The sequence below is a fragment of the Lygodium microphyllum genome, unplaced genomic scaffold (assembly GCF_053477565.2).
Source record: "Lygodium microphyllum isolate KBCC unplaced genomic scaffold, Lygodium_microphyllum_v1.1.10 scaffold_34, whole genome shotgun sequence".
Lineage (NCBI taxonomy): Eukaryota > Viridiplantae > Streptophyta > Polypodiopsida > Schizaeales > Lygodiaceae > Lygodium > Lygodium microphyllum.
In genome coordinates this window covers 2,957,764-2,977,700 of record NW_028229517.1, presented here as the reverse complement: position 1 = coordinate 2,977,700, position 19,937 = coordinate 2,957,764, and positions in this window count along the sequence as shown.

Below are 19,937 nucleotides of genomic sequence, written 5' to 3'. Positions count from 1 at the left end.
CATAAAATTGTAACAATAATTTGGCTTATTTACAATTAAATCCTAATTGAGTCAAATTAAACCCTACCCTTATTTATCATATAGGATTTCATTTACTGAACTACCTCTTGCAATTAAGTTTAGCAATTCACATGTGCATCTTAAATCTATCTTTTAAGATGAATCCTATTATGTAGTGCAATTGAAACTATCCATGATGCCACGCAAATCTAGATGCAAGTCTTTCCTGAGTTGATGATATAATGCGGGATTCCTATTCATGAAAATTCATTCTAGTTCATTTATGCAAATCATAAAGCGTGACCTAAGTATTTAAGTACGAGTGTACATGAGTTCATCATATCTAATGTAAATGCGAGTAAATTCACTCTAATGGTCTATAGGATGCAATCAACCTACACAAAATATTTATATACATTGGCAATCCAAGATGCACTTGCAAAAATTCAAACCTAATACTCGGCTTAGTATTGCAACAACACGTAGATGCTTAATCAATTTGTGGTAAATCATGGTCATTAAGCCCTTACAACTACCTTTCCAGTCAAGCAATTTACGCGATGCAAAAGTAAAATTTCTTTTTGCGATGATTAGGCTTTACTGTTCTGTTCATTAGACATCATAACTATACTTGTTTTTGGAGTGTCGAATTAGCGTTTAAACCCAAAAACCCATTCATGTTAGTGATGACATCCTTGCCTGATCCTCCTTCCGTGGTTGCGGATTTTCTGGTTACTTGGGAGAGTTTGCACTTTGGGGCCATTTCAAAGCTTGGAATATGGCCTTCACTTCTCTCAGAGCACTCCTTTGAGTCAGAGTTCCCTATGACTTGCCTTGACTTTCACAATCTTTTTGTCAAGTAGAGGTGGTCGATGGAGAGATCTCAAGAAATAGCGATGGGGAGAGAGGGTACTTGAAGCTTCGTCCAAGAAAGGAATTGCCCTTGAGCCTCTTCTATCTCTCTCTCTCCCTTTCTCTCTTAATCTAAGTTCCCCTTCTCTCTCTCTCTCTCTCTCTCTCTCTCTCTCTCTCTCTCTCTCTCTCTCTCTCTCTCTCTCTCTCTCTCTCTCTCTCTCTCTCTCTCTCTCTCTCTCTCTCTCTCTCTCTCTCTCTCTCTCTCTCTCTCTCTCTCAAACCAGCCAGCAGAGGGGAAAAAAAGAAGAAATTTATCATGTTTTTTTCCTTAAGGGGGGGGGGGGGGTTTAGGAGTGAGATGGGTATTGATTGGGGCTTTTTAGGAGTGTGATAAGGGCCCTTAGCTCCACTCTAATGGCATGTGTACTTGTCACCATGTGGCCTAAAAAGAAGGGTAGTGGGGGGGTTGGAGGTGGCATATGTGTCCCCCTCCCCCCCATCAAAGTCGTTGTTATCGACATCTTTAAGGATGTTGCAATGATCCTCATCACCACGTCATCTCCCCCTTGCCATCACGATCTCCTCCCTTACCTTCGTCAACTATGTGTTTAGCTCCCCCTCTCCCTCCACTAGTTGGCGGCGTGAACAGGGGGGAGCCATAAAAAAAAATTTGTTTGAATTTGTTTAAAAGGGGGGGGGGGGGTCTCACTACCACGACGAAGTGTTACAATATATTCCTTCTTTGTCATATTGTTTTCTTGCTGGGGAACTGTCACCTTTAGATTGTGCTTGAGTACCTACTTGGTGAGGGGCTAGTGAGTTGCATCTTTTTCTTGAGATTGTCTATCATGTCATCTTTGCATGGATACCACACCTCAAGTAATGTGTTAATCAAGCCTTGCTATTAAACTTGTGTCACTACTTCAATTGCCTTAGCTCTTTCCACTGCTAGACTTCTTTCACATTCTCCTTGCACTAAATGGATAGCATGTTTTGCAATGCATCCACATTCTTTTATTCCCACTAACTCACCTTTTTCTTTGCTATCTCTAGCCTTTTGTTTTATCATTTAGCAAGGATTTACACCATGATTTACTATTCTTGCTAGGTTTGGGCAAGGATATTCCTATGCTGCACTTCATAAAGTAGTTGCTTTTGGAGTTGGGTATAGTTATATGCAAATTTTTTGTCTCATTTTCCAATTCCACTATAGCTTCCAAATCTTTTGTTTCCTCTTGGATTGCTTTGCCTCCTTCATCTCCCTTATTTTTTGTCCTTGGACCTACTTCATCTCCTCTAATTCTAGTTCTAACTTAGCTTTGTCTTTACTTGGGCATGCTAGCCTTCGAGTTGCACACGATTTTCTCTTTCTACTTCACATTGTTCCTGCAACTCTTCATATCATTTTCCCTTGTCATTGCCTTCCCTAATCGCAGCCAGTTCTCCTTTGAGACTAAAAATATCTCTCATTTTCTCTTGTCAATATGTGGAATGGGCTCTCTTTTTTTTTCTAAAGCTGTTAAGGCTGACTTTCTCTCCTCATCCAGCTTACCTCTTTGCTCTTCCAACTCTTTGAACAACTCTTCAAAACCTGGTGCTTGGCTTAGGGTGTGTTCATAGGTAAGGAAGCTTAGGACCCTTCCACTCTTGGCATTTTAGGAACTTTTTTATTAGAGTCTAGATCTACAACTTCCAATTGTTTGATACTAGTGACAAGGGCTTCTTCTAACACCCTCCCAACTTGAGGCGCATCAAAGCTAGCTCTTCTACTCTTGAGGGTCCTGATTCTTACCACAGGGTTTAAAATAGGCTCTCTACTGTGCTAAGGCCATGACTTCCTACTCTTTCTTTCTAAGGCACTCGTCGTCCTCTTGTTGTTTTTTCCTTCATTCATCTTCCTCTCTTTTGGAGGCTTCTTTCACTTTTTTGAGTTCTTTCTCCTCTTCAATCATGCCCTTCTCTTGTTTGGTTGATACCTTGATGATAAAATTTCTCCCTTCTTTTGTTCTAATGGATATGGATTGTGCCTTTTGTTGCTATTGCTAGGTTTTCATCCTCCTATATTGTGGATCTTGTAACCTCTTTCTCCTCAACTAAGGTGGTCTCTCTAGTGCCATGGCTTGAGCTTGAATATCAGTTGTTATGGGCCCTGGGGGGAGTCACTTCATGTTCTCTAAGTGGGCTTATCCTAGGGGTTTCAGTTATAGCTCTTTTACTAGGTGCTTTCTTGTTTTGGAAAATTTTCCATGTGGCAAAAAACCTACTTGCAATCTCCTCTACCTCATATTACAATCTCATGATTTCCTCTTCCTCTTGCTCCCTTGAGGGTCCATACTCTAGAGTTTCAATGCATGTGGATGTCACCTCTTGTATTGCTATGATTGAAGGTTCTTGTGCTAATGGTTCTACTCCTAGATGTAATTCCTTGGTGACTTCTTGTATAATGGCTATTAGTACCCCACCAAATCCCAATAGAGTGGCGTTGGTTATTGCCTTCTTCCTTTCTACCTCTCTACTTGCTTATTGACATGGGTCTTGATTTTTTGGACTCTTGTGCACCAAAGCTCATTGCCTTTGCCACATCATGGATAATTTTTATGATGTATAAATTGAGGGTTTTGTTATCCATTGCCCAAGTAGCCACACTTTTCAGCATTGCAACTTGGATCTTATTAGGGAGTTGTACTTGTTTCTAAGGAATAGGGCATGTATTAGTTTAGCTTAAATTTTAGTTTGAGGGATCTAGGATATCTTCTAGGCCAATGTCATCACTAGTGAAAACCTTTTTTTTAATCCATCCCTTAGCATTGCATAAACATCTCTCTTTGGTTGCTTCTCATACTTATCTGGTAGTCCAAAGCTTTGCACACCACTATTGGATTAAGAGGGGTCTGAGGCTGTTTCTTTCCATGGTTATTACTCACTGTGATTGATCCATTATGCCTGTCAGGATCATAGGTTGTGAGAAACTATGTACATTTCTCAAAATTTATTCCCCTTTAAATCTCTCCATGTATTGAGATATGCAAGCTTAGTCAATACTTTTGCCGACTCTATCCAACAGTAGATTTTGGTTGGATGAAATGTGTGTGTAATAAAGTCAGTTAGACTGTCTCTTTACACTTCTTGTTGACTTGGGTTGTAGTACATTGTACTTTGTGTTACTCAATTAGAGTAAGAGTGATAAATAATGAAGAAAGAGTATATTGAGAGCTGGCTACTCTCTATTGCCCCTCTCTCTCTCTCTCTCTCTCTCTCTCTCTCTCTCTCTCTCTCTCTCTCTCTCTCTCTCTCTCTCTCTCTCTCTCTCTCTCTCTCTCTCTCTCTCTCTCTCTCTCTCTCTCTCTCTCTCTCTCTCTCATTCTTCTAACATGGTATTAGAGCAATGAACCCATGACCCCGTGAAGTGTATGAAGCCAAGAAGCTTGGTATTGGAGTTGGAGGAGCTAGAATGAAGAGATCTGTGAGTGGTATATAGGAGGAAAGAGCTATCCTAAAGTGTTGGCACCCAATAGCTCAAGTTCTAGGTATGTTTTTGTGGTGTACCTACCAAACAATGCTCAAAGCTTATTGAGGCTTGTTTGCAGGGGTTATTGGCAATCATTGGACCTCTTCACAATGAGCATTGACCTCAACAATTTTAGTAGCATAAAAAATGTGGGCAGGACAGGTTGTGCCTATTTTTAGACTAACAAGAAGAGGGCAATAGTAAACACAAGCTATGCTTGCATTTGGAGCTCCATGTTGAAGAAAAATGCCATGCAAATCTTGTCAGGGATTGAAGAATACTCCATAGCATTGGCATTTTGGGTCTCAGCCCATGTGTGGGATGTTTGAATGAAACATTGGCTAGAAAACAAAGCAGGTCTGATGTTAGTCATACAAAGACAGCATACATCTACTTGGTTGTAGCTCATTAGGAGCTATATTGAACTCCATTGTTGTCTATTGATGCTTGGCAATGTATATGCCTTTACTCTCATTCATTTGGGGATGGCCTTGAAGAGTTTGAAACTCAGATTTGGAAGGCAAGAGAAAATTGAAATCTATACGTGAATGTATGACAAATTATGCTTGATAGTTGAAGCACAGTGATGCTTACTTGATACCTATCAATGTCTAAACTTTGCCACATGGGATGTGGATGTCTCGTGAGATGTTGTGGGTTGTAAATACTCCAAATCTAGACTAATTTCACTATTGTGATATAGTGAATTGGTTGGTTATAGCTTGTGGAAAGCTTGTTTGGCATTGTTACTAGTAATATAAACCACTGTTGATGCTTGTATGCACCTAAATTGAATCCCAAGGGTTATGGTACATATCAAAGATGTTTTGAGGCTGTTTGAGCTTAAAATACTTTAGTTTGCAAGACAATACACTGTTGGTTATAGCATTGAAGTGGTTGAAAACTGTCTATTACAGTTATGGAAAACTAAGCAAGCATTTATGCCTATGTGATCATCTATTGTTCCCTACATGGGTCATGGCACATGTCTAATGTGATTTGAGGATATTTGTGGCTTGAAATTGCTTCATTTTTGCACAGAGAATTGCTGGAAATTACAAACTGTGATCTATAAATGTTTTTGGGAACATACATATATGTCTTGCATGCTGTGAATGAAACCTACTTAGCATGCTACTAAACATGGTTATTGTGACATATGTCTGGAGATGTTTGCCATGTTTTTGGGAAATGAGAAATCATTGCTTTTTGAAGTCAACTTACTATCATAAATATGAGGACTAAAACTATCATGTGCAAAGTGTACTTGGTATGTAGGGAGTCACACACTATCTATTTAGACTGCATTGAATACATAGAGTTGTCGAGATGGCAAATACTCAGAGAATTGATAACATAATTAAAATAGTGGGGGTGACAAATTAGACAACAACTATGCCATTTGGAAGTTCATGATGGAGAACTTTCTCATTGGAAAGGGATACTAGGATTTGGTCATAGGTGCGGAAGCTAAACCTAAGCTTCCTGAAAAGGCTCAACTAATTATTGATGGTTGCTTCATAGTGGAGTATGGCAGAGGATGTGGATTGGTTGCTAAAGGCAAGAGACATGATAGGATGTTTAGACTGGATGAAAACATACTTGAAATGAATGCTGCTATGTTTGCTCGTGATGGGGCAAGTATATGAGACATTTATATTTAGCATAAGTGGTCCAAAAACTAAAAAGTATGTGGCATAAGGAGCTTGTTACAAGGATACCAAGGTTTAAGTATGCTAATTTGGGACATGTATGTTCAATAAGTCAGTTTGGGAAACAAGCCAGATTTCCATTTGCCAAGAATACACAAAATAGTAGTAGACCTTTATAGCTTGTGCATTCAGATATCTAGGGACCTACGCATAATGCATCACTCGGTGGGTCTCGATACTATGTGACTATAGCAAGTACAAATGGATATACATCTTAAAGTATAAAGATGAGGTGTTGGAAAGCTTTATGGATTTTAAAGATCATGCTAAAAAAGAGCTTAACTATCATGTCTCATGCTTATGGTTTGATGATGGTGGTGGCAAGTATGTCTCAAAGGATTTTGATAGATACTTAGCAAAGCATGGGATCAGGAGGAGGAAATGGACTTGTAGATATACTCCACAATAGAACTTGCTGAAAGAAAGAATAGGGTAATTATGGAGCCAGCCCCACAAGGCCATGTTAAATGAGAAGGATATGACAGTGCATTATTGGGCTGAAGCAACACTTATGGCTATCTATGTGATGAATAGGATACCTACTACAGGAATACATGAAAAGACACCTTATGAGAAGTTGTACGGCTACAAGCCTAATATTTGACATTTGAAAGTGTTTGGCAGTATTTCATATGTTCATATTCGCGACAACAAATGTAAGAAACTTGACCCTAAAGCGGTGAAGTGTGTTTTCATTGGATACTCATAGGAAAGAAAGGCATATAAGTACATTGTTTCAACTACATGAGAGATATTTCTTAGCCATGATGTCATGTTTGATGAGTTATCATCTTGTTATGGTGCTAAGAAAGATACATTATATGATGACAATTCATAGGGCATGTGTGCTGAAAAATGGATAGTAAGGCACTATTTCTATCAATGGACCTACTCAGGATGCATCTAGCAGTGTAAGTCCTTGGATAGAAAGGCTTTGCAACCATGGGTCTCCATCCACTCACATGGATACATCAATGAGGGGGAGATATACAGGAAAAGAGAAGGTTTCAGATGATGCTACATGTCCATTGGCTTCAAGATATAACTCCTCTAAGAGTCTCGATAGCGAGTTTGGCATGCCTACAGTGGTTACACCTGGAGTTAAGCAAAGATACATACCGCCTCATGAGAGAGTGGAATCTAATTCACCTCCATTGCAGAGATCATAAAGAGAAAGGAAGCCAGTGGATAGCCTTACCTATAGTGGATATTAGGTGAAACATTATGCATACATGACAAAGGTGTAGAAATATAAAGAGCCTGCATCTTTTGCAAAAGCAGTTGAGGATGAGAACTAATGCAAGGCTATGGAGATTATGAATATGAGGCTTTGCTGAAAAATAGAATACGAGATTTGGTTGAGTTGCCTAAGGTAAAAATGCCTATTGGATGCAACTGGGTCTATAAAGTAAAATGTAAGTCTGATGGCTCACTAGCGAGGTACAAAGCCAGATTGGTAGTGAAAGGATATGTCCAATAGTATGGGTTGGATTATAAGGAAACCTTTATTCCAGTTACTAAGATGGCAATGCATAGACTGTTATTACATTGGATGCATCCCAAAGGCTAGAATATTTATCAGATGGACATTAAAAATGCTTTCATAAATGGTGATTTGGTAGAAGAGGTTTATATGGATCAGGTAGAGGGCTATGTGCATCTTGACTATCCATCGTATGTATGTAGATTGAAGAAAGCATTGTATGGCTTAAAGCAAGCCCCACGAGCATGGAATGCTACTATTACATCCTACTTGTTGCAAAAACTTGGATTTCAAGTAGGTAAAGGTGATCACAACCTATTTACTAGGAAAACCAAGATAGGATATGTGAATTTGGTGCTCTATGTAGATGATTTGGCGATCACATGTGATGTCATACCGAGCATTGATGGCATAAAAGCTACGTTGCAGAAAGAATTTCCGATTACACACTTGGGAGAGCTGGAATTTTTCTTAGGGATTGAAGTTATGCATACACCTCATGGGATATGGATGATACATAAACAATATGCACAGAATGTGTTGGAGAAGTATGGCATGTAGGAATGCAAACTATTGGATACACCATTGGAATAGAATGTAAAGCTAGTTGTTGATACAGGGAATGTGACTATGTATAGACAGATGGTTGGGAGTCTAATCTATCTCACTATCATTAGACCATACATGAGTTATGCGGTTGATTTGATCATCCAGTTTATGCAACAATGATGGAAACCTCACCTAGATGCTGTGAGGAGGATTTTGAGATATGTGAAGGGTACATTGTCTTATGGTTGGTTCTATGAGCATGATAAGCCTATTGACTTTACAAGTTATAATGATGCAGATTGGGCTAGCTGTATGTATAATAGGAGATCAACTAATGGATATGAATTTGGTCTTGGAAGTAGCATGGTCAGTTGGAGTAGTAAAAACCAACCTAATGTTGAGATGACAAGCTCAACACATGCAGACATTAATGATAGACCACCTGGTTAGATGGGTCCACACGTCTATACTTAGCACGTCTGTGGTCATTATGACTCTCACATGGCCACTGACTCATTACTTGTTATATTCAGGTTGTTACACCTATTTACAGCTAGCATAGTTATAGCGCAAGTTGACTAGTGTAGTCAGTTATGCATTGTTTGACTTAGTAGGCCACTTTCCTTTATGTTGTATCTTAACTATACTTTGTCTACATTGTAAAGTGTGTGGAAGAAGAAGAAGAAACCAGCAAGAAAACGTTTTTAGCCTCCATCTCTCTTCTTGTCTCTTGAGTGAGCTTCTCCTTGTGCATTCTGTGTGTGTTTGGCATAGCATCTTGAGCAAGTCTCCCCACCACGCGATTCTTGATATGATATCAGAGTTGCACCACTGATTGAGGCTGGTTTTGAAGGCTAAAGTGAAGGAGAGGAGCCAAGGATTCGAGCAAGCAAGCAACGGGTAAGAAGCTCTTCCATTCTCTACTTGTTCTCTTGGACAGTGCCTGTGGAGGCACCGGAAGCAGGGCACAGCAAAAATCTCAGACTACAGCGAGATTTGGTGTGCGCGAAGAGCGCTGTGTATTCTATAGCCAAGCCCTTTAGGGCTTATCCGTTGCTATTTTGACCATCTGAGGTCATTTCAGGCCCTGTTTTAGACTCGCAAGGTTGCGGACAGCAGTTCGAGGTATCTTGCAATTTCAGCTGTGTCTGCCGTATACAGGTGCACATGTTACAGATTTCAGATTTGTAAGTTTAAAGGTGTTTAACAGTGAATAAACATAAGGTTTATCTACAAAGTAGTTGCAGATTGCATGTATTATTGAGCAGACAGTGAAAAAGGTTGTCTGGTGTATTGCTGTGCACTATAGGTCGAGGGTTGCAAAAGATTTGCTTGTTGTTTGGTATTAGTTTTGTGATAATGGCAAAGAATAGTGGAAACCCCATCATTGAGAAGCTCGACAAGAACAACTACCCTTCATGGAAGTTCCATGTCACGAACTTCCTTATTGGAAAAGGCCTCTACGAGTTTGTTTCAGGTGAAGAAAAGGAGCCGGAGGTGAGTGATCCTCCAACTATACAAGAGACAAAGGCACGGAAGGAATGGAATGCAAAAGACAAAAAGGTCATGTATTGGCTGTCTACAGTAATTGACAATAATATGCTGTGACATATTAGAAATGCAGAGAAATCATATGCAGCTTGGACTATACTTGAATGTATGTTTTCCGTAAATACAAAGGCATGAAAGATTCAACTCAAGCAAGAGTTGAATACATTGAAGAAAGAAAAGATGTCTATCAATGAGTATGCACTGAAGGTAAGGAGCATTGCAGATGCCTTGGCAACGATTGATGCAATGCCCAATGATGATGATTTGGTGTTGTCTACCTTGGGTGGACTTAACAATGAAAAGGCTTGGAAGTCTTTTGTAACTTCAATATATGTCAGAAAGCCATTTCCAGATTTCGATGAGTTGGTCTCCCTTATGATCACTGAAGAGATTAATATGCAAAGTGAGACATCTGAAAAAAGTGGTGAACAGGTCCAAGCTTTCTACTCCAGTTCAGGAAGGGGACGTGGCAGGTCCTCTTCAAGAGGCCGTGGTACAGGACATGGTAGTGACAACTAGCAAAAAAAATTGAATCAGCAATTTGGTGATATGCAGGTTTCAGGAGGTCGTGGTAACTTTAGAGGCAAAGGGAGTTTTAGAGGAAGAGGTGGATGGTAGAACAGAGGTTCTAACAACTTTGGTATTATGTGTCACTACTGTGGCAAAACAGGTCATATTTCAGCCCAATGTTATGTTAAGAAAGATGATATTCGCATTGGTAAGTTGCAGCAAGGAAACTATGCATCGTCTTCACGACAGAATGAAGACAAAAATGAATGTATGTTTGTTATGTAGCATATGATGAATGCTGTTACAGGAAAGGGAACACATGATGGTGTTCGGTATGTTGATTCAGGTGCATCCAATCATATGACCAGCTATGCAGAATGGTTTGGAGAGATGCAGGATTTGCAAAATACAAGTTATGTGCAAACGAGTGATGATTCATGCCACCCAATTTCACACATTGGAAAAGTTCCCTTGTCCTTGCATGATGGTAAGACAAAGATTCTTTCAGATGTATTACATGTGCCATCTATTACAAAGAACTTGGTGTCAGTCGGTCAGATGGTAGAGCAAGGGCTGCAGGTCAGATTTAATGCAAAGGGCTGCTTTGTAGAAGACTTCAATGACAAGTGCAAGTTGGTTGCAAAGGGAAGTAGAGTTGGACGTATGTTTACTCTGGATGCTGTAATTCCTACTATGAATGCTACAATGTATGCTAAAGGAAAAGGTGTTGTTGCAGATATTGAAATTTGGCACAAACGCATTGGACATGCAAATGTACAAAGGCTGAAATTAATGCAGTCCAAAGGGTTGGTTACAGGTTTACCTACATTAAGAGTTGTAGAATTTCATAAGGTCTGCGAAGCATGTCAATTTGGTAAGCAGGCAAGACAATCCTTTTCACATGACAGAGATGTAAGCAAAAATATCCTTGATGTTGTGCATATAGATATTTGGGAGCCTACACAAAATGTATCTCTTGTCACATTCATTGATTATTGTTCTAGAAAGTTATGGGTATATTTTATGAAGGAAGGCGTTTGAGCACTTTAGAACTTTCAAGGCTGCAGTTGAAAGAGAAACATGCTTGAAAGTAAAGTGCTTGAGGTCAGATGGAGGGGGAGAGTACCTCTCGAATGAGTTCAGTGATTTTCTGAGGTCTCATGGGATAAAGAGACAGTTCACATGCAGGTATACCCCACAGCAAAATGGTGTTGCAGAAAGAAAAAACAGGCATATTGCAGAAGTTGCACGGGCGTTAATGGCTGAAAAGAATATGCCCAAACATTTTTGGTCTGAGGCTGTTCATAGTGCTGTCTACATTATGAATAGAACTCCCACAATTGCAGTTCATGGGATGACTCCTGAAGAATGCTTTACTAGCAAGAAGCCTGATGTATCACACTTGAAGGTATTTGGCTGTGTTGCATATGTTCATGTACCAGATGAGCTATGGAAGAAGCTTGATCCAAAGGCAGAAATACGTGTCTTTATTGGATACTCTTTAGAGCAGAAAGGGTATCGATGTTATAACCCTATCACATGTAAGTTCAGAGTGAGTAGGGATGTCATCTTTGATGAAATGAGCAGTTGGTATGCATCTAGTGGTGATGCATTAGATGATGATGATGATCATGACACTCATGTGTAGGCTGAAAAGCAAGAATCACGGACTCTTAGTGGACCAGAGATATCATCTGGTAGTCCTTGGTCTGGGAGACTAAGGAGTAGCTCTACATCTTTAGGTGTATCTAGTAGCACTACAGGTAAAGACAAAGGAAAGAATAAAGTGTTAGATGGCATTGATGCAGCTCTTGATGGAGACTCCAGTGGCTCAGAGAGCTTGGATGATGAGCTTGGTATTCCTTCTGTCAGGATACGAGGTGTACAGAGAGCTCATAGTAATGTAAAGGCTCCATTAAGTGATCCGGTGGTACGGAGATCTAGCAGGGTTAGATACCATATTAAAAGATTTGGTTTTGAAGGTTATGCAACTCACCATTATGCTTATATGGTGAAACTAGTTGAGGATGTTGAGCCCACTTGTTTTGAGGATGCTGTTGGCCATACTCATTGGGATGCAGCAATGGATGAGGAGATGGCCGCATTAGAGGCCAATAAGACTTGGGATCTAGTATCATTGCCGAAGGGCAAGAAAGCTATTGGATGTAAGTGGGTTTATAAGATTAAGCACAATGTAGATGGTTCTATTAGTAAGTACAAAGCTAGGCTGGTTGCAAAAGGCTATGCCCAAACATATGGCATAGATTATGAAGAAACCTTCAGTCCAGTTGCTAGGATGGCAATTGTTAGATGTGTGATCGCTTTGGCAGCAGCCAAAGGTTGGAGGTTGCAGCAAATGGATGTGAAGAATGCCTTCTTGCATGGTGATTTGTAGGAAGAAGTGTATATGGATCAGCAAGCATGTTATGAAGATTTAGAATATCCCACGTATGTGTGTAGGTTTTAGAAGGTGCTCTATGGGCTCAAGCAAGCACCTAGAGCATGGTCTGACAAGATCAAAGAGTATCTTGTCAATCTTGGCTTTTATGTTTTTGATGTTGATCACTCACTTTATGTGAGAAAGGGAGATGCATGTTTGGTCATCATAGTCATCTATGTGGATGACTTGATTATTACAGGTGATAGTGATAGTAGGATTGCTGAAGTCAAGGACTTTTTGAAGAAGAAGTTTGAGATGAAGGATTTAGGTGAGCTAAGGTACTTCCTTGGCATTGAGGTGATCAGATGTGATGATGGTATATGGCTTTCGCAAAGACAGTATGGCTTGGATATGTTGTTCAAGTATGGTATGACAGCATGCAAACCACTTTCAGTCCCATTGGAGTAGAATGTAAAGTTGAGTGTTGATGTTGGGGATGAGATAGAAGACCCTACTATATTCAGGAGGGTAGTGGGGAGTTTGATCTACATGACCATTACAAGGCCAGACTTGAGCTACACTATTGGTCTTGTGAGTCAGTTTATGCAAGTACCTAGAAAGCCACATTTGGATGCAGTGAGACGCATATTGAGATATGTGAAGTCCACATTACATTATGGACTTTTCTATGAGGCAGGTACAGATGTACAGGTGTTTGGATACACAGATGCAGATTGGGCTGGTAGTATGTCTGATAGAAGATCTAGGAGTGGATAGATGGTCTCTTTTGGTAGTGCAGCAGTTATTTGGAGCAGAAAAAAGCAATCTACAGTTGCTTTGTCGAGTACAGAGGCTGAGTATAGAGGTGTTGCTGTTGCAGCATGTGAGGTAGTATGGCTACAAAAGTTATTGGCTGATATAGATGTGCAGGTGGAAGGTTCAGTTGTCATTTATTGTGAGAACATGAGCAGTATACAGTTGGCTAGGAACCCTGTGTTCCATGCGAGGACAAAACATATTGAGGTACACTACCACTTTGTGAGAGAGAAGGTACTATCAGGTGAGATTGTCTTGGTGTATGTCAGCACACAGGATCAGATAGCTGACATCTTCATGAAGGCATTGGGTACAGAGAAGCTTCAAAAGTTTCGAAGCTTACTTGGAGTTGCAGAGATGCAGTTGAGCTTGAGGGGGAGTGTTGAGATGATAAGCTCAACACATGTGGACATTAATGATGGACTGCCTGGTTAGATGGGTCCACACGTCTACACTTAGCACGTTGGTGGTCATTATGACTCTCACATGGCCACTGACTCATTACTTATTATATTTAGGTTGTTACACCTATTTACAACTGGCATAGTTATAGCGCCAGTCAACTAGTGTAGTCTGTTATGCCTTGTTTGACTTAGTAGGCCACTTTCCTTTATGTTGTATCTTATCTATACTTTGTGTACATTGTAAAGTGTGTGGAAGAAGAAAAAGAAACCAGCAAGAAAACGTTTTTGGCCTCCATCTCTCTTCTTGTCTCTTGAGTGAGCTTCTCCTTGTGCATTTTGTGTGTGTTTAGCGCAGCATCTTGAGCAAGTCCCCCCACCACTCAATTCTTGACACCTAATGTGGCTCTCTCAAGTACGGAAGCAGAATACAGGGATGTAGCATTAGCTACATGTGAGGCTTCTTGGGCTAGTTAAGTTAATGGATGACTTGGGGATTCATGTGGATACACCATTCAAGCTATATTGTGAGAAAATGAGTAGTTTGCTCCTGGCCAGCAATCCAGTTTATCATGTCAGGTCAAAGCACATAGAGGTACATTACCATTTCATCGAGGAAATGGTGCTTGGAGGCAGGATAGACCTCATACATGTGAAGACTGAAGACCAAGTGGCAGATTTGTGGCAAACATCTTTACCAAATCACTTGGTAGAGATAAGTTCACTCATTTTAGATTGCTGCTTAGGATACATGAAGTGAGTTGAGCTTGAGGGGGAGTGTTGAGATATGCAAACTCAGTCAATACTTCTACTGACTCTATCCAGTAGTAGATTAGCTGGATGGCATGTGTGTGTAATAAAGTTGGTCAAACTTAGCTAGTACATTTGGACTAAGTCTCTTTACACTACTTGTTGATGTCAGTTGTAGTGCAATGTACTTTATGTTACTTAGTTATAGTAAGAGTGATAAATAATGAAGAAAGAGTATACTGAAAGTTGACTATTCTCTATTGCCCCTATCTCTCTCTCATTCTTCTAACACCATGTACTTGTGCAATTTACACTGGTCTACTAATTCTCTAGCATCTGGATTTTTGGTCGTCACTTCTTTTAGGTTGTGAATATGTTTGTACTGCAAGTGGTGATATTCTGGAACTTCTGTACTTAGCTTGTAGTCCACATGTTCTCTTTCAAAAAATTGTATTTCGGGCTTGGTCATCCTTTCACATGTAGCTTTGTCTGCTTGTTCTACCATATACCAAGTCTAACAACATCTTGTGGTGAGTTTTCAAGTAGTATTAAATTTGTTAAGAATGAAATATACATGTACAACTTGTTAAAAGAAACTAAATATTCACACATCACATATAAACAAGGAAATTTTTGCATAAAGGCTTCACACGTCACACAAATAAATTTTTAAATATCAAGAAAGTCCAAAAAATGATCAATGTGTAATGCTATGTAAACCCCTCCTCCTCCCAATGAGTTGCAATACTTCTAGGATTATGCAAGGGATCATGGCAAGAATTTGATTTTGATGTGCTAGCCTACTAGTGTATATACAAGGAGAGTTCAACTATGTTTGCAACCACCAGTTGTAGAAATGCAAATTGTATTCCATGGCAATGTAATGGTCCATGTCGTATGGAAGGATATGGATATGGATAATATCAGTCAAAACATTAGTGAGGAGAATCCTTGAACCAATTTGACTAGCAATATGACGCTCTTCCTCACTAAGGACTTGATCCGTGTACAGATGTAGCATCACATTTTCTTCTAACATACATTTATGAGCTAGAGAAAGTGCCCAAAATGATGTGGGGGTAACATAAGTAGGATCATACTCTGACATCTTAATGGCACACCACTACTCTATGTTGGTTATGATCCAACATCCCACTCTTTCTCATTATGCTTATAGAGTAAACCAATGCTACAGGAACAAGGAGTTGGTCTATGCAAGACGATCAAGGGTGGCTAGTTCATTAGACATGGTCTCAATACTGCTTCATTTCAAGGAGGTGATTACTCTTCCTTTCAAGGCCTACTCTTATGAAACCTGAGTTGCAATAAGCTCCTCAATGATTGATGTAGCCTTGGTGAAGACGAGTTCATATTCTTGCCATGAGCATGGTAGAGAACCCCATCGTCTATAGTATTTTCATCAAGGAGGCCTAGGTAATTCATTTGTAGCTATAGGAAAATAGAGTGAAAGTGTTATCTAGCTATTAAATACTTAGTATACGTAGCCATGTTGGCAGCTAGTTCTAAGAGAGACTGCCTCTCATAAGAAGGTCTGAGTCCATGAGAGATATCTGTCTTTTGGTTGTGATTTGATCAAGCAGTGTGAATGCTTGACCTTGTTCGTAGGCATATTTATGGCTTTCTTAGGTTTAGATGGCGGTTTGGCATCTATTGGTTGGATTTGGTCTTGTGGATGAGATTGGGGTACAATTCTAGTGGTCTTCAACATTTCGTTGCAAGTGGGGACAACTAGTCTATGTGGTTCCATCAACTCATTGGAATGTGATTCTTTGCAAGTTATTGACCAATATTCAGAGGTTGTAGGATTAACCAATGGTGCTTGTGGCTCTTTCATTTTGTAGGCTTGTTGAAGACCATGATTGGGTAGAGGTGGTCATGATGCTTGTCTCCTTGGTTGTGGGGGGTTTAGCATCCCAAGATTTTATCTATGGGAATATTAGGGAAGCCTTGTATGTGAGCATTGACAACCTAAATATAGCCTTATGCTCTAAGAAAAGCTTCAGGAACCCATCGAGTTGGATTTGAGATATAATGTTTGCATTGCCAGAGTACTTGGTTAGAATTTGGTATTCACTTGTGATGAGGGTGTGAGTGAGCATGTTGCCTTTGCCTATTTAGTGTCAACATCCACTCGTGATGGTTCATATTTAATGGATGTACATGATTGGCTGGTCTATCATGGTATGCCTAATCTTTGAGCAATTTGTTGAGGAGAGCATCATTGATCTTTTTAAAGGGTGAATTGGGGTGTGGAGAGCATGGATGGTATTGTCTTCTCCATTGAGGTGTGAATACCCTTGCTAAAAGTTGTGATGATCCTAATATTGGGTAACTCCAAATGGATACACACCTTTATCGATCAAGTCAATGACATGGAAACATATCCTTACAGTTAGAATGATACTCAAGTAAGCTATGTGTATGGGGCTTTTATACTCAGGGTCGAGTTTGGTGATCCTAATTGCTCATATTGATGCCAAGAGGTATATTTCACGGTGGATTCCGTGCCACGGTTCAGATTTCGTGAGGTTTTACGGTAGATTCCGTAAGCTTTGATGACCGGGGCTCATACACAAAGTGGATTCTTTGTGCGAGAAGTTTATGGGGATGCCTGTCCTTTTCGGGCGTTTCATTAATTTAGTGTGTACATGGGTGATTCCATAGCGGGTGATTTTGCAAAATGCATATTAAATTAATAAATGTTAATGAGTTTAGAGTGCACACTCGTAATAAATTAAGGTTAGGATTGATTTCTAACCAGTTGATTTATTTATGTAGCTGAAGACTGCTAGGTATTCACTTTTGTCGGTTTAATTGTATTATTTTACTAACGATTGTGAATGCTTCAGTTGATGTGTAGAGATAGCAGTAGTGGCGGAGGAAAGCATTGGAGGATAGCGAGTATTCGATTTATCATTTATATTTTGATGGGCGCATACCTTAGGCATGGCGCCTATATGTTGTCATGCCTATTTATTGAGGCGTTGGTTATTTATTTATTATTTTGTATGCGCATGGGCACACGATTATGTTATTTCTACTTGGACATTGTATTGGGCATGCCAGACTCTTTGGGCACCGTCCATTAGCTTTATTCCTATTTTGTGCTAAAGCAAACTCAAAAGCTAAAAGCTTGCTATTTTGTAATTTGGGCTATTATTTGAGCTTAAAGAGGATTAATACATAAAATACATGCTTTGTGGAGCGCTCACACAAGGCATGGGGGGAGATTGCACCCAATTGGTCTCTTGTTCATGTCATTTCATGCTTTTTACCTTGAATTTTGTGCAAAAAGTAGAGTTCTATTGTTCTTGGGGACCTTCCGACATTCACCACGCGAGCGTACAGCATCCGATTTGCGCACCACGTATAGCAATGGGTGGTAGTGCCACTAGGGCTTCATATAGTGAGGTGTGTAAGTGGATAATATTTTTTTACTTGGTTTCCATTGAAGAAGCTTATGCCTTCATCATCCAATGTTGCAAGCTTGATGTTATCGATTTTACTAATTGCACGCACTTAGAAGGGGCCTAGACCTTGGAATTTCATTTTCTACTTATGTCCTCAGATGGAATAGAGTAACACAAGGTCATTCTTCCCAAAATCTTGTTGTTTGACATGTTTATCAAACTAGGCCTTTCTTCATGCTTGTTCATAGATAAGAACGTGTGTCACTACTAATCAGGTTTTCAACAATCATCTAATTTTGTTAAATGGAAAATCCAAGCTTTCTTTCCTTCCACCTCTCATGCACTACCACTCTCAAGCTTGGGGCAAAAATTTGACTCTCAAGCTTGGGACAAAGAATTTGATTGCCACAATTTTATTGGTACCATAATTCAATTTATAGAGGGAGGGTTTGGCCACTCATGGTCTTGTAAGCTATGTGATCGGCCCATAGTGCTACCATTAACTTATTGTCCCAAATGCTTTGAGAGGTGGAGATGGTTTTAATTGAGACATTAATCAAGATTTTTTTGTGGCTTTGGCTTGACTATTTGCTCTTGTGGGTAATATGGGGAGGATTTTTTGTGTATGATCATGAATGTGGACAACAAGTGTGAAATCGCTTCATTAATGAAGTGTGTATCTTAATTGCTCATGATTTCATGGGGTAGCTAAATCGTAATATTACTTGCTCCCATAATAACTTTGCCATCATTCTCTCATTACTTTTCCTTTTTGGCCCTAACCTCAACCCACTTGGTCAGATAATTAATAGCAATAATGATGTATCTATTGTGAGAATATTGAGCTATAGGGCTTATAGGTCATGCGAGATCTATTGTCAACCTTTCACAGGGTTGTTGTGTAATCACTAGTGTTAGCTCCATCTTGTCCTTCTTGACTAGAACTTTCGTGCACTGGCATTCATCACAATGCTTGTCAAATCTTATAGCATTGCAGAATTGAGTAGGCTACCATAGCTAAGACTGCAATATTTTTTAAGATGTGGAGTCTCCATCAAAGTGAGACCCCCCTGCAATTCTAGTGCACACTTCAACCAAAACTTTATGCATCTCATGATCGCAAACACAAAGCCATCTAGCCCCTAAAACCTTAAGGTGATGTATGACCTCCAGTCTATCCAATTATGGAAATCTTCCTCCATTTGCTCTAGGATTCAAACCTAGTCTCAACACATCACCACTGCACCAATTTGAGTTATTTTTCTCTAGCAAGTGTGAATTCCATTTCCAACACCCCCCCTCAAGCCACACCTTGGTTATCTTTCACAACATAATCTAAGCCCTAACTATTATGAGCCCTCTATGGATTATGTCATGGTGTGACAGATCTAATGAGGCCCTTAACTGTGAGGAGGCTTTGCACAGAGGTGATAGTTCTTCTTGGGAGAGGGCTGTGCAGTTTGAGTGTGACTCATTGTAAAAAACCATGCTTTGGATTTGGTTTCATTGCCCAATGGAAAACATGCACTGCCATGCAAGTGGGTGTATAAGTTAAAGAGCATCCTTGGTTTCCCTAAGCTAGCATATAAGGTACGCTTGGTTAGAAAGGTTTTTAAATAGGAAAATGTTAACTTTGATGAGATTTTCTCTCTCATGGTTAAAATAACTACCATTCACTCAATTTTGGCCTTGGTTGCACAATTAGATCTAGACTTGTATGAGATGGATGTTAAGACAACTTTTCTATATGGAGATCTGCATTAGGACACTTATATGCAATGGTCAAATGGCTTTGTGGAAAGGGGCATGGAGCACCTAGTGTGCAAGTTGAGCAAAAGTCTTTATGGACTTAAGCATACACCTTGTGATCATAAGTTTCATGCCTTTATACACGCACAGGCTTATTCATGTAGTGCTATGGATCCATCTCTATAGAAGAAGGCCCATGATGGTAGCCTTATTATTCTAATACTCTATGTTGATGATATGTT